Below are 13,676 nucleotides of genomic sequence, written 5' to 3' on the forward strand. Positions count from 1 at the left end.
CACCTTTGTACTTACACCTTATGTCTCCCTGTTTGGCCCCAGAGGATGGCTGGTCAGCCAATGACAAGTAAGATTCCGCACGTGGGGGGGGGGGGGGCAAAGGGGGAAACAACTCAAGCCAGGCACAGTCGAGTGGGGACCAGCAGGAGAACCCACAGGGTTGATAGAGGTGGGCATAGACCCCCATTTTCCCCGTTAAGGCGAGCTTGTGGCTTTGTGGCTGCATTCCTTCCCACAATCTGCTTGGGAAGAGATTCAATGGTGTAATAACATCAGTTCTCCATCTATCCATTTCAGTAAATTTCAGCATAAAGGTTTTGTCTCTTGGGGAGGTATATCCTGAAATTGAGGGTTCAGCTGCTTGCAGGCAAGGGTAATTAGTTCAAATCAGTTTCTTAGTGTGAAATTCACAGACCTTGGAGAAAACAATGTTGCTTTCTTGTGTGTGCATCAATAAAAGCCACAGGCTGCAGGATTCGGGGCTCTCAGTCCTTTCAGGCTGTGAGACCCTTGGCCCCTGTTTCATAACTTTCTTGATTTCTGTTTCTTACTTTCTTAACCCTTCCACGCCCCTTCTCGTTTGCTCACTGCCTGTGTTGTGCTGGACGGACATATTTTGTAACTACCAATTTGTAACTTCTTAATCGTTTCTCCTTTTTCACCCATCCCTTCAACCCCCTTCCCACCTGTCAATCATCAAAATGTTCTTTGTATCTATGAGTTTGTTTCTGTTTTGTTTGTTAGTTTATTTTGCTTTTTAGATTCCACATATAAATGAAATCATATGGTATTTGTCTTTCTTTGTCTGACTCACTTCACTTAGCATAATATCCTCTAGGTCCATCCATGTTGTTGCAGATGGCAAGATTTCATCCTTTTTATGGCTGAGTAATAATCCATTTTATATATGTAGCACTTCTTATTTATCCATTTATCTATTGATGGACACTTAAGTTGCTTCTATATCTTGGCTAGTGTAAAACTGCTGCAATGAACATATGGATACATATGTCTTTTCAAATTAGTGTTTTGGGTTTCTTCAGATAAATACCCAGAAATAGAATTACTGGGTCCTTCTTTGTCTCTTGTTGTAGCCTTTGTTTTAAGGTCTATATTGTCTGATGCACGTATTGCTAACCCAGATTTTTGTTTGTTTCCATTTTCATGACATATCTTTTTCCATCCTTTTACTTTCAGTCTATGTGTGTCTTTATATCTGAAGTGGGTCTCCTGTAGACACCATATGTAAGCGCTTGTTTTCTTATCCATTCAGCCACTCTGTCTTTTGATTGGAACATTTATCCATTTACATTTAAAATAATTGTTGATAGGTATGTAGTTATTGCCACTTTATTATTCATATGTTTTATCTGTGTTGTTGTTGCTGCTGCTTCTTCTTCTTCTTCTTCTTCTTCTTCTTCTTCTTCTTCTTCTTCGTCTTCGTCTTCGTCTTCGTCTTCTTCGTCTTCTTAAAGAAGTCTCCTTAACATTTCTTGTAATACTGGCTTTTTCTTCTCTGGGAGGATGTGTACTTTTTATTTTTTTCAGATTTTAATTTGATGATTCAATTCCTCTGGAGAAAGAAAACTTGAGAATGTGTGCAAGCACTTTGTTGTTTATCTAGAATATTAATTGTACATTTCAAGATATAATATGCAAAATACTATAGCAATGATGTATATGCACGTATATGTATATATAAAAATGAACAGATATCCAGAGAGACTCTTTCCTTAAAACCCTACCTCAGTTCACATAGTGCTCCCATAATCACCCAAAGCTAGTTGGCATTTAGACAGACTAAAATTACTAATAGTTTACCTACCAGAGAAACTTACACATTTCGTTCCACCTTGGGATTTGCCCAGAGGATTTTAATGTGTGCAACACTGAGTTTGCTGATTATTCTATTTGCACTTCCACTTCCCATTCATTCTCCGTTCTTCTCTCTCCTGCTCTCTGCTCTGGAAGGTTGAACCCTGTAGACTGCATCTCCTATGCCCCCATGGAGGCTGGTTTCCCTCTATGTTGGGCCAGGTCACTGAGAAAAGAGCAGAGAGATGTGCTCTTTTATTTATTTCCTGTTCCGTCCCTTTTTCAACTCCAGATCTCTGGCAATAGCTGCTTTCCTCCATGACCATTCAGGAAAAGCAGGGTGGCCTGATCTATACATTTCCAGCTGTCTTTGAGCTCCAGAAACTCTATTCCCTCCCCTTGTCCTTTCTTCTGTAGGAAAAGTAAGGGCTTCCTATTGTAGCTGGTCTAAGTGCCTCACCTCACTTGCTTACTCCCTTACCCCTACCCACACCACTGTAAGTAGTCCTGTCAAGAAGGTAGGTTCTGACAAACCATCTGAGGTGAATGCTCTCTTCCTGCCAAGAAATCTGACTGACACAGGAGCCCTCTAAGACTTCCTGTTCAGACCTGATTTTTGGTTGATCAATCCTTAATTCATATAGGAAAAGGGAGGGAGAAAACGCTCGGGGAGAGGATAGTTTCTCTACCAGAGCCTGATACGACTGCTTCTCAGGTTGATTCACCGCATTTCATGCCCTTAAAAAACATTACTTTGGATCCTTACCCAATACTCCTGAATGTGTGCATTTATTTTTTGTACCCAATTTAGTGAATACAGCAGTTTCATGCTCTCAGACTGGGAGTAGGCAGCAAAGCCAGACAGCTTCCCCTGAAAACCTAAGGGAGGTTAAACAATCTATTCCACCACCCTCTGTTCAGACTTGTCTCCAGAACCGTGGTACCATTTTGTTTGAAAGCACACGTTTTTCAATTGTGCTTTTTGATAATGAGTCTGCTTTAAGCACTCTTTTATCTCCTTGCCTAACTGAGGAGAAAAGTCTAGACTCAGAATCTGCTACATTTTTTAATTAAAAAGGGAGCTTATCCTATTTGTATAATGGAGAGACCTGTAAAATCCTAGTGAACGTGTTCATTATCACAAGTCGGTAAATAAATTTAAATTCCTAAGACAAACATATTTATTACTTTAAGTACATAAATGTAATTTTGAATAACAAACATTATAATACATAGTTTCTTATAGTAAGCATACTTAAACATACTTTGAGATTAACATAGCCTTAAATTTATAGGTTATAATTGTTAACCAAAAAACTTTATATTTAGAAGCTTCATATCATAAAAGATTCCCTTATAAATGTTAATAGAAATTTATAAAGAATCATAATTGTGTATAAAAGAGACAAACTTTGTACAAATTTCAAGTGGAAGAACTTTGTTCCTCCTTCCACCCTAGGCTGAAAGTGATTTGTATGTCTTGTTCTTAAAACTTCTTTAGCACTTAAAAATCTAAAAAGGCATGTTTGTTTGATTTGAATGGGAAATACATACACATGCTATGAAATTCAAAGACAACAAAAGGATATCTAAGGAAAAACATGTTTCCCACCTCTATACCCCAGCCACCAAGTTCCCCTTTCCTGAAGTAACTAATGTTACCATTTTCCTGTAATATTCAGTGGATAAGCAAGCATGCACCTGTATTTTTATTTTGTTTTGTTTTGCATAAATTGTACCGTAGTAGTAAAAATTCTGTTATGCCGTTTGCTTTGTCTATTTTTTTGTATCTTATAGATAGTTCCACATCGATATAAAGCTGGCTCATTTTTTAAAAAGTGTCAAATTGCAGAGATATAACACAACGTAGTCTATTTTGTAAGACCATTGATATAGCAGGGAAGATAAAAACAAATGTGATGATGATGATGAAGAGGAGGAGGAGGAGGATATACGGATATATGAGAGTGAAGAGACAATTTGCTTCCACTGAGGTTTTTCAGTGATGGGCTGGTAAGTATGATTCAACAATCAGCTATCCAGGGAGGAGAAAAAGCCCTGGTTTGTGACATTTACTGATTATGCTATCACAGTCAATTTCAAGCTACTGAACCGAGCGCTAGAAAGAGATATGCACCGTTCTGTAGTATTTGCACTGAACCGATGCAGACGTAATCTCATCACCATAGAAAACGGTAAAATAATTAGGATGTGATTAGTTTTAGAATGTGTATTACTTTTGGTTTAGTATAATTTGTTTAATACATTTTATACATTTTTAAATAATTTTTATTTTTTTATTTTTAATTTCAGTTGACATACATCATCTTAGTTTCAGATATACAGCATAATTATCAAACTTTATACATTTTTGTAGCTTATTTTTGAATCATAATTTGTTAATTTTTGACAACTGGCGCACAAAACTCCTTAAAATGTAACAATCAGCTCTCATGACCTGCTGAAAGGCTGCTCTAGCACACCTCTAACTATGTTTATCCTTATTGAAGAACATACCCACATTAGCATATATCTATAGACACCTTCTCTTGACTACTAATCATCTCAAATTTAATGTCTACAGCCACATTCCTGGTTATCCCCATCCTAAAACCTCTCCTCCAACAGTCTTCTATAATCTCGCAAACAGCAGCCCTGTGCTTCTAACTTTTCCTGTCAGAAGCTTTGGAGTCACACTTGATCTTTTCTTGCATACACTACATCTAATCTGTTCATAAATTCTGTTGGTCTTGCTTTCAAAACATACCCAGAGTCCAAGCACTTCTCACCACCTCCACTCATACCAACTTGGTCCTTCCTTATGTCCAGCATGTAGAATGCTGCCTAGCACATACTAGATACTGAACAAATATTCATTGAATGAATAAAGGTATGAATGTAAGACAGAGTATTGTGAAAAACAGTTATCTTATGCTTTATACGGTTTAATTTTCCTTTGTTGTTACCCTTTTGAAAAGGGTAACAGAGTATTGTGAAAAACAGTTATCTTATGGTTTATATGATTCAATTTTTCCTTTGTTGTTACCCATTAATGGGTCCTTATTTCCTAGAAAAGTGTTTGCAATTTGTAAGCTACTGAGCCTGCAAAGGGTCCATGAATTCATGTACATGCCAAACATTGTAATATGTCTGATAACATATGAATATTCATTTTTTCCTATGTCTGTAGATGCTTTGTTGATAAATAGAACACAAACTTATTTTAAAACATCATTGAATTTATAGTAGCTTTTGTCATTATACAGTTTTTCAGGAAAGTCAAAAAGCATAATTACAAAAGAATATTTGTACTGGAAAAAAGTTAAAAAGCTAGCTTAAGGAAACAAGTCCAAAATCAATTGCATTTAATTTTAAAACTCACTAATTAAAATTGTGTTGACTGATACCTATAGTACGAAGGTGTGTGCTTGGCTTTGTGAGAGAGAACATGGATAGGACATGACCTTGGTCCTATATGAATTCTAATCTACCTGGGAAATAGACACAATTCTAAATAATTCTACCATGAGTGCTATTGTGAAAAGCATAGGAAGTGAGTGAAAGTGGAGAGTGTCATCAGAGAACCACAGTAGAATGATTTTTATGACTAAAGCATAAAGTATATGGATGTAAGGATTGGAGTAGTAGGATAAGCTAGAAATATAAGTTGCAGTCAAATCCCTGTAAGTTAGGCTGATGAGTTTGGTCTTTGTTCTGGAAGTGAAAGGCAGTTAAAATTTTTCAATTGCATCCAACAAGTATCTATTAGCACCTACTATGTGACGAGCAGTGAGCCAGGTACTAGAGATGCAATGGTCACCGAGAGAGACAAGATATTGCCTACCCTCAGTCTTTGAACAGGAGAATGATGTCACCTGATCTATGTTTTTGGAAGACAAATATGTAGAAAAGATTGACTAATCTCTTAATTTTTGATCACTTATAAAAGAAAATTATTTTGGACAGATAAAATATATTCATTATTGGGGCAGCCGGATGGCTCAGTTGGTTAGAGCGCGAGCTCTCAACAACAAGGTTGCTATTTCAATTCCCGCATGGGATGGTGGGCTGTGCCCCCTGCAACTAAAAATTGAAAACAGCGACTGGACTTGGAGCTGAGCTGTGCCCTCTACAACTAGATTGAAGGACAATGACTTGGAGCTGATGGGTCCTAGAGAAACACACTGTTCCCCAATATTCTCCCCCCAAAAAAAGTATTCATTGTTAATAATCCCCCTTACCTATAAATCCCTCTAACCCCTTGTATAAGAAAATAGATTCTAAAAGAGTCTTTTCTTTATGGAGAAGGATGAGGAGCAGGAGGATTGTTATGGGTTGAATTGTGTCCTCTGAAAATTAATATGTTGAAGTCCTACTTCCAATACTTCAGAATATGAACTTATTTGGAAATAGGGTCATGGCAGATATAATTAATTAAAATGAAGCCATTTCAGGTGGACCCTAATCCATTATGACTGGTATCCTTATAAAAACAGAAAATTTGGATGCAGATGTACATAAGGAGAACGCCATGAAAAGATGAAAGCTGAGATCAGGATGATGCTCTACAAACCAAGGAATGCCTAAGATCTCCAGCCAACCACCAGAAACTAGACAAGAAACACGAAAAAGATTCGCCTTCACAGTGAGAAGGAACCAGTCCTGCCGATATCCATCAATAGATGATTGCATAAAGAAACTGTAGTACATTTATACAATGGAGTATTACTCTGCCATAAAAAAGAATGAAATTTTACCATTTGCAACAACATGGATGGACCTAGAGGATACTCTGCTAAGTGAAATAAGTCAGACTGAGAAAGACAAATAGCACATGATCTCACTTCTATGTGCAATCTAAAGAACAGAATAAACGAACAAACAAAACAGACATACTCATAGACTCATAAATACAGAGAACAAACTGATGGTTGTTAGAAGGGAGGGGGTTGGAAGAATGGATGAGAACGTTGAAGGGATTAGGAAATACAAATTGGTAGTTACAAAATAGTCACGGAGATGGGGAATATAGTCAATAATATTTTAAAACTAAGCATGATGTCAGATGGGTACTAGCCTTAATTGGGGGGATCACTTTATAAATTACATAAATGCCTAACCACTGCACTGTATTCCTGAAACTAATATAAAATGTCAACTATAATTGAATATATATATATATATAGAGAGAGAGAGAGTCTAAAAAAGAATCTTTACACCCTGTGACTATGTATGTATGTATATATATGTACAGTCACAGGATGTAAAATACAGCATAGGGAATATAGTCAATGTAACACAGCTATTACAGTTAATAGCTATGTACAGTATCAGACAGATGGGTAGTAGACGTGTTGGGGTTATCGCTTTGTGAGGGGTATCAATGTCTAATCATTATGTTGTTTTGTACACGAAACTAATCATAAAAGATTAAAGTTAAAAAATCTGCGTCATTCGCTTTCTTAGGTGATTTAGATTTGAAATTTTGACATGACACAAAAAGCTGAATCCTGGTTCAAGGTAAGCATGGAGGCAATGACAAGGTTTCCCATTGAGCCCTGTAACATCTATATTACACCCTCATTCATTCCAGAGATATTTATTAAGCACCAGATGTGAGTCAAGCATAATGCTGTGTGTGTAGAATTCAGTAATAAACAACATAGACACAGTCCCTGCCCTCGTGGAGCTAAAATCTAGTGAAAAAGACAGACAATAAATAACCTATCGCACTTCTATTAAAATTACTACTGGTTTAAGTAATTTCACTTATACAAGTAGTATGTGTAAAGATGAAGTATAGAATACGGTAATAATGTATAACCTAACCTACACTGAAGGGTCAGTGGAGTTGAGACTTGGAGGTGGAAGAAGAACTAGCAGGCAGCAGTGACCTGGTTGGAGGTGGTGATAAAGATTCCCCCAGACAGACAGAAACAGCTTGTGCTAATACTCTGAGGGATCAAAGAGCTTGGTTTATTTCAGAAACAGTAAGTAGGTCATTGAGTTTAAAACTCAGTAAGGGAGGAAGAGAAAGGTAGAAAATGAAGTTGGAGAGATGAGCAAGGGCCAGACTATGCAAAAACTCATAGGATTTAAATTTTATCCAAAGTGCTATTGGAAGCCATTGCAAAGTTCAGGCAGGCCAAGGATATCATCAGATTTTAATTTTTTAAAATTCTGATGTCTGCAGAATTGCAGAAGAGGGATTGGGGGAGAGGGAAGAGGAAGAGGAAGTACACGAATGGGTGGGAGGGGGACAGGCAGAGGACCCTTGCTGTGGTCCCAGTTTAAGATGAAAGTGACTCAGTCTAGGGAAGTAAATTCCACTGCTGTCTGTTTCTGGTTATTTGAACAACCCTGCAGTTTCCTTGTGTTCTCCCTACTTGGGGATTGCTTCTTCCTATGCCAACCCTGCTCTAAGATGCTCAAGGAACTTCTCTGTTCTCTTCGGAGAAAGTGGAAACAAAGTAAGTATACTAAAGAGTGGGATCTTTGTTGTAAATTCTCCTTATTTTCATTTGTATTTTCTTTCCACACCTTCGTTGTGACTTCCATCACTTCATTTCCACTGACTAGAGAGCATTGTTTATTCAACTTGGATTCTCTTCCTTGCCTTTGGCAAAGATAAACAGTTGATGTTCTTTTTACTTTTTGTTATACACTTATTGCTGTTCATTCCATTTGGCTTCTTGGTGTATTTGAAGATTTGAGTCTACATAGAGCATAATTTAAGAAAACTTCGAACAAATGGCTGATTTTTGTAAACTTGGTGATTTTTATTTTAAAAATTCTAAATGTTTACATTATTTTGAGTTTCTCTTCTCTGTGCTGACTTTCACCATGCTTCAGATTCAAATGAAGATCATATCCACTGAATTCTACCTGGACTGTAACAAAAGATTATAAACTAGCAACACTTTCATCAGATACTTGTTATCTGTTTGTTATATAGACATAACATGCTCCTTCAAACCTTGTAGTTGACCCTAGACTTAATTCATTAGTTCTCTGAGGGTATCAAAGAATCAAGACTTTAAAAAAATAGCTCTCATATTTTCTCAATACTTAAAAGTTTATCTGATGTTTCTCAAAATGTGTGAAGGATGAGATATAAAAAAGACTATGTACTTTCCCCAAGCCTAATTTTGACAGCTTAAAAAAAAAAGAAGCATCTATTATAAAAAATTATTTAGACAAAAAAAAAATCCAAACAAAACTTCAAACCATCAGTCTACACTATAAACATCTAAATCAGCCATGAACTTGAGGTTTTATGCTTCTTTTGTTGCGAAGCTAAATATTACGGGTTGTAATATACCTGACCCAAACCTTGACTTCCTTTTACATGGAATATGAAAAAGAAAACTAAATCAACGTTTTATTTGCTGTTACTCTAAGGAACATTGCATGCAACAGCAAACTTCTACTCACCTGAAATAAGAATAAGAAATTCAACTCACTCCTTCTGTTATCCATATATTAGTATCTGCTAGATTCTAAACTCCCAAATTCGGGAACAATGTCTGTCTTGTGTATCACAGCTCACCCATCCCCTAAAACAGTACTTGGCACATAGTAAACCCTCAATATATATTTGCAGAATGAATAGCTGCATTCAGTTTTAACGTAACCCATCATTACATAGATTTTTGTCTCCAATTCTTCACTCCTAAGAATTCCATATACCTGTCTAATCCACTAACCAACATTCCCCATCATTGGACCTACATAAGGAAATTACTCAGCTTAAATCACTCCTTGAAGCCACTGAGAAGTCCTATTTTAAATGTGTGGGTCTATGGAATTCACAATTACTAAAGTGTCTATTTCTTTGTCCAATTCCAATACCCTTTGAACTGAATTCCTCAACAAAAGTATAGAAGCCTTTCTGGTTAAAGAATTCTTATTTCAGCACACACACAAAAATGAAGAGCATACGGATGATTTAAATGACAACATATCCAGTATAACAATTTTCAAGATAGAGAGACAAGAGAAAAAGCCATGTGCCTGACAAATGTTAAAGGGCTATGATTAAAAACAAATGATAAGCTCAAGGTTTGGTAAATTCATCCAAAATCAAAACTGAGGCTATAACCTTATTTAGATATCTTTATCATCTTACAATGTGCCAGAAGGACTAAATGACTCCCCAGAGTACTAGAAGCATACTTCCTGAGCACTGCTTTGACTAGCACTGATATATTATAGTGTTGTTGTTTCTGAAGTATTTCATATTATTAAAACTGTGTGTGTGTGTGTGTGTGTGTGTGTGTGTCTGTGCGTGCAAAAAACACATGGGATACTGCTTTGTTAGGCATTTTTCTCCTGATGAGTCAATTAGTAATACATCATCACACACTGTACTGACTTTGCCTCCACTTGAGGCCAATCTGTTTCTTTACTTGAGCATGGTAAAAGTGAAGGCAAAGAAGTGGGAGTCAGCCTTTATTTCATGTTTTGGTGAATAGCTTCAGCCTATTGTCATTGATAAAGGATGTGACCACTGTAGAACTGGAGGTGCTCCAAAAGTGCCAAGCATGAGAATCATTTTGGATGTTATAATGCTCGAGGAGGATGAGCACATTCTACGAACTAGTGGAAGAAACAAATGGTAAATAGCAGAGCCACTTACAGACGGTGGTCATCCTTTGTTCTCATAGCACCTGACACATTATGACCAACAGTTTCATGAACGAGTGGAAGAATATATGGCCAAAAGCATTTTTCAACTCAAGATATTCAAAGAGGATAGAATCAGAATTGTCAGTACAATGCCCAGGCTGTATGTAATTCCATATAATTATTTGTTTGCAGTTAGAATTCCCATTTCTATAAATGCATCCATGTGCTAACAGAGTATGACTACATTAAAATGACTACGTTTGGCTACTTTAATTTTCAAATTGAATCGTCACCAACTACTTAGTTGATTCAATTCAAGGAAGAGTATTTTTTTTGAGGCTGAATCTCAAGCACAGCACTTTGCTGAATGCAGCAAGTTTATAAAAGAAATCATCTCCTCCCATGAGTAAAGCGCAAGTTCACTGATGAGGTAAGAAACTCACAGAGAAAACAACTGGAAAATAATACAAAAGAGCATAGAATTAGGAGCTAAGCCATTGAATGTGAACCACACAACAAATTCAATTTAAATTGAACAAGTCCGAGCAGAGCTCATGGCCAGGATAGATTTACATTGGTTTGTGAAGTATGGATAGAATCAGATGTCAGAAAGGAGGATGACAGTATTTTAGATAGGGGAACATCAAAAGTGAAAGCAGAAGAGTGAAAGCCAGCCTTGTGGGTACAACACTGTCATGAAAAGAGAGTGGAGAAGAGCTTTTCTAAAGCATTGCCTTATTACAGACCTGCTGTTTAAAACCAAATTAGTTACGAGCGCCTGTCCCCCAAGAAACCCCGTTCCCAATAATCATGACTTGTTTGTAATGACAAGTATCATATAGTCTTGGCCTTAGGTTACAAGTAGCTGGAGGGTTCAAGCAACACTGCGTCAACTCCTATAGAATTATGCCAAAACCCAGTGAGCTAAATAGTGACTTGCTTTATCACTGTGCTTCGTAATTGCTAGGTTCCCTCACAGCAAAACCGATTCTCCAAACGTTTGTTATATAGGTTGAAATGTATCCAGTATTACTTAGATATGCAAAATGTTATACATATATTTATTTTAAATAATCTTATCTTGTCCTTGAGTCTCCACTGCCACTGATGATTGACGGAAACGTGTCTAATTTAAATTTACTGTCCCTTCTAGGTAAAGTCTCTTAACCAATCCATAATTTAACTCTTTATCTAACTGATAGATATTTGTTGCTGCTGGAAGACTCTCCTATGCCTAAGTAATGGAGCCTCCATAAAACCCAAAACGATGAGGTTCAGAGAGCTTCTGGGTTGGTGAACACGTGGAGATTGGGGAGAGTGGCATGCTTTGAGAGGGCATGGCAGCTCCCCACTCTTCCCCATGGTCTATGCAGCTCTTCCATCTGGCTGTTCCTCAGTTATATTCTTTTATAATAAGCTGGTAATCTAGTAAGTAAAATGTGTCTGTGAGTTCTGTGAGCCACTCTAGCAAATTAATTGAACCCAAGGCGCCGGCTCATGGAAACCTTTGATGTATAGCCATTTGATCACAAGCACAGGTAACAACCCGGACTTGTGATTGGAATCTAAAGTGGGGAGGGGTGTGGGGGGAAAGGAAACAGTCTGCAGGACTGAACCTTTAACCTGATACTATCTCCGGATAAATAGTGTCAGAATTGAGTTGGACTGTGGGACACCCAGCTGACACCCAGGTGTCTGAGAATTGTTGATTAGTAATGTGGGAACTCCCACCACTACTTCCTACACATAACATGTTGGAATTGGGTATAGAAGTCTTATAAATCCTTGTGGCATCTCTGCTTCTTACCACTAAGTAGCATATGAAGGTCACAGGCTGAAGATAACATCCCAGGCCCATTGCTCTAAAATTCTCTCACTGCCCTCGCTGATTTACCATTCCAGAGCTATGACGGACAGATATAGCAATGAGGCAGTCAGTCTACAGTCCTGGGTGTTCTCAGATTCCCCCTCAAGCTATCTGGGGTTACTATCCTCTTGCCACACCCTTCTTTGCCCAAGGCCCAGAATGATGGCTCACCAAATTTCTATTCAGGAATTCAATTCTGCTTATCTTCTCTCTGATTACATACAACCCTACCTAATCTGTCTCCTTTTTCCCCCCTGTATAAAACTTTCTCTTTCCTCTTCCTGTCTGATAGGTAATTCCCATCCATCATGTTCTACATGCTCTTTATACTATGAGTTCTGGTAAAACTCTATAATCTGAGTTCGCGTGAGATTGGCTCTGGATATTCAAAAGAGAGCTTTTGGAAGACAGACTATGGAGACACTGAGTTCTACTGGAGAATACCATATCATCGCTAACATCAGTGACATCAATGCATGATATCCAATTTTACCTGGACTGTCAGGATTTTCTGAAATTCTAAAATTCTCTACATAACAATCACTTCTAGTTTTCACATAAACTATTTCATTCCTTCATTTAATATATATATATATATATATATATATATTTTTTTTTTTTTTTCTTTTTTTTAACATATTCATTTTAAAAATTCAAACAGGACAGAAAAAGCCGAATAAGAAAAGAGTACCTAAAATACCAACACCTAATGATAACTGCTGCTAACAATTTTGTGAATCTTTCCAGATACTGATTCCAGGTTACTACCGTGTTTCCCCCAAAATAAGACATAGCCGGACCATCAGCTCTAATGCATCTTTTGGAGCAAAAATTAATATAAGACCCAGTATTATTTTAATATAAGACTGGGTCTATAATATAATATAATATAATATAATATAATATAATATAATACCGGGTATACTATAATACCGGGTATAATATAATATAATATAATATAATATAATATAATATAATATAATACAATATAATACCAGGTCTTATATAATATAATATTATATTAATTTTTGCTCCAAAAGATGCATTAGAGCTGATTATCTGGCTAGGGCTTATTTTCAGGGAAACACGGTACATCTGCTACTACGTCTGCGAACTTACCAGCACATCCTTCCTTCCTTCTCACGCTTATAAAGGAAGAGTGATTTCTCCTTCTGTTTCAGCTTAATTCCACTGGCTATGTTCAGGATTCCATCCTTTGACTTTTCTGAGGGATCTTGGGCTATCATTCTTTCTTTCTATTCACTCCAAGTTACCACATTGACACATTTCTTGCATGTCCCATCTTAAAGAGAAGTCCCCATTGGCTCAAGTCCCCTCCTGCTTCTATCCTCTTTTCTTCTTCTCT

Source organism: Rhinolophus sinicus, chromosome 3, assembly GCF_057876585.1.
Source record: "Rhinolophus sinicus isolate RSI-liver-muscle chromosome 3, RSI-T2T, whole genome shotgun sequence".
In the NCBI taxonomy this organism is placed as follows: Eukaryota; Metazoa; Chordata; class Mammalia; order Chiroptera; family Rhinolophidae; genus Rhinolophus; species Rhinolophus sinicus.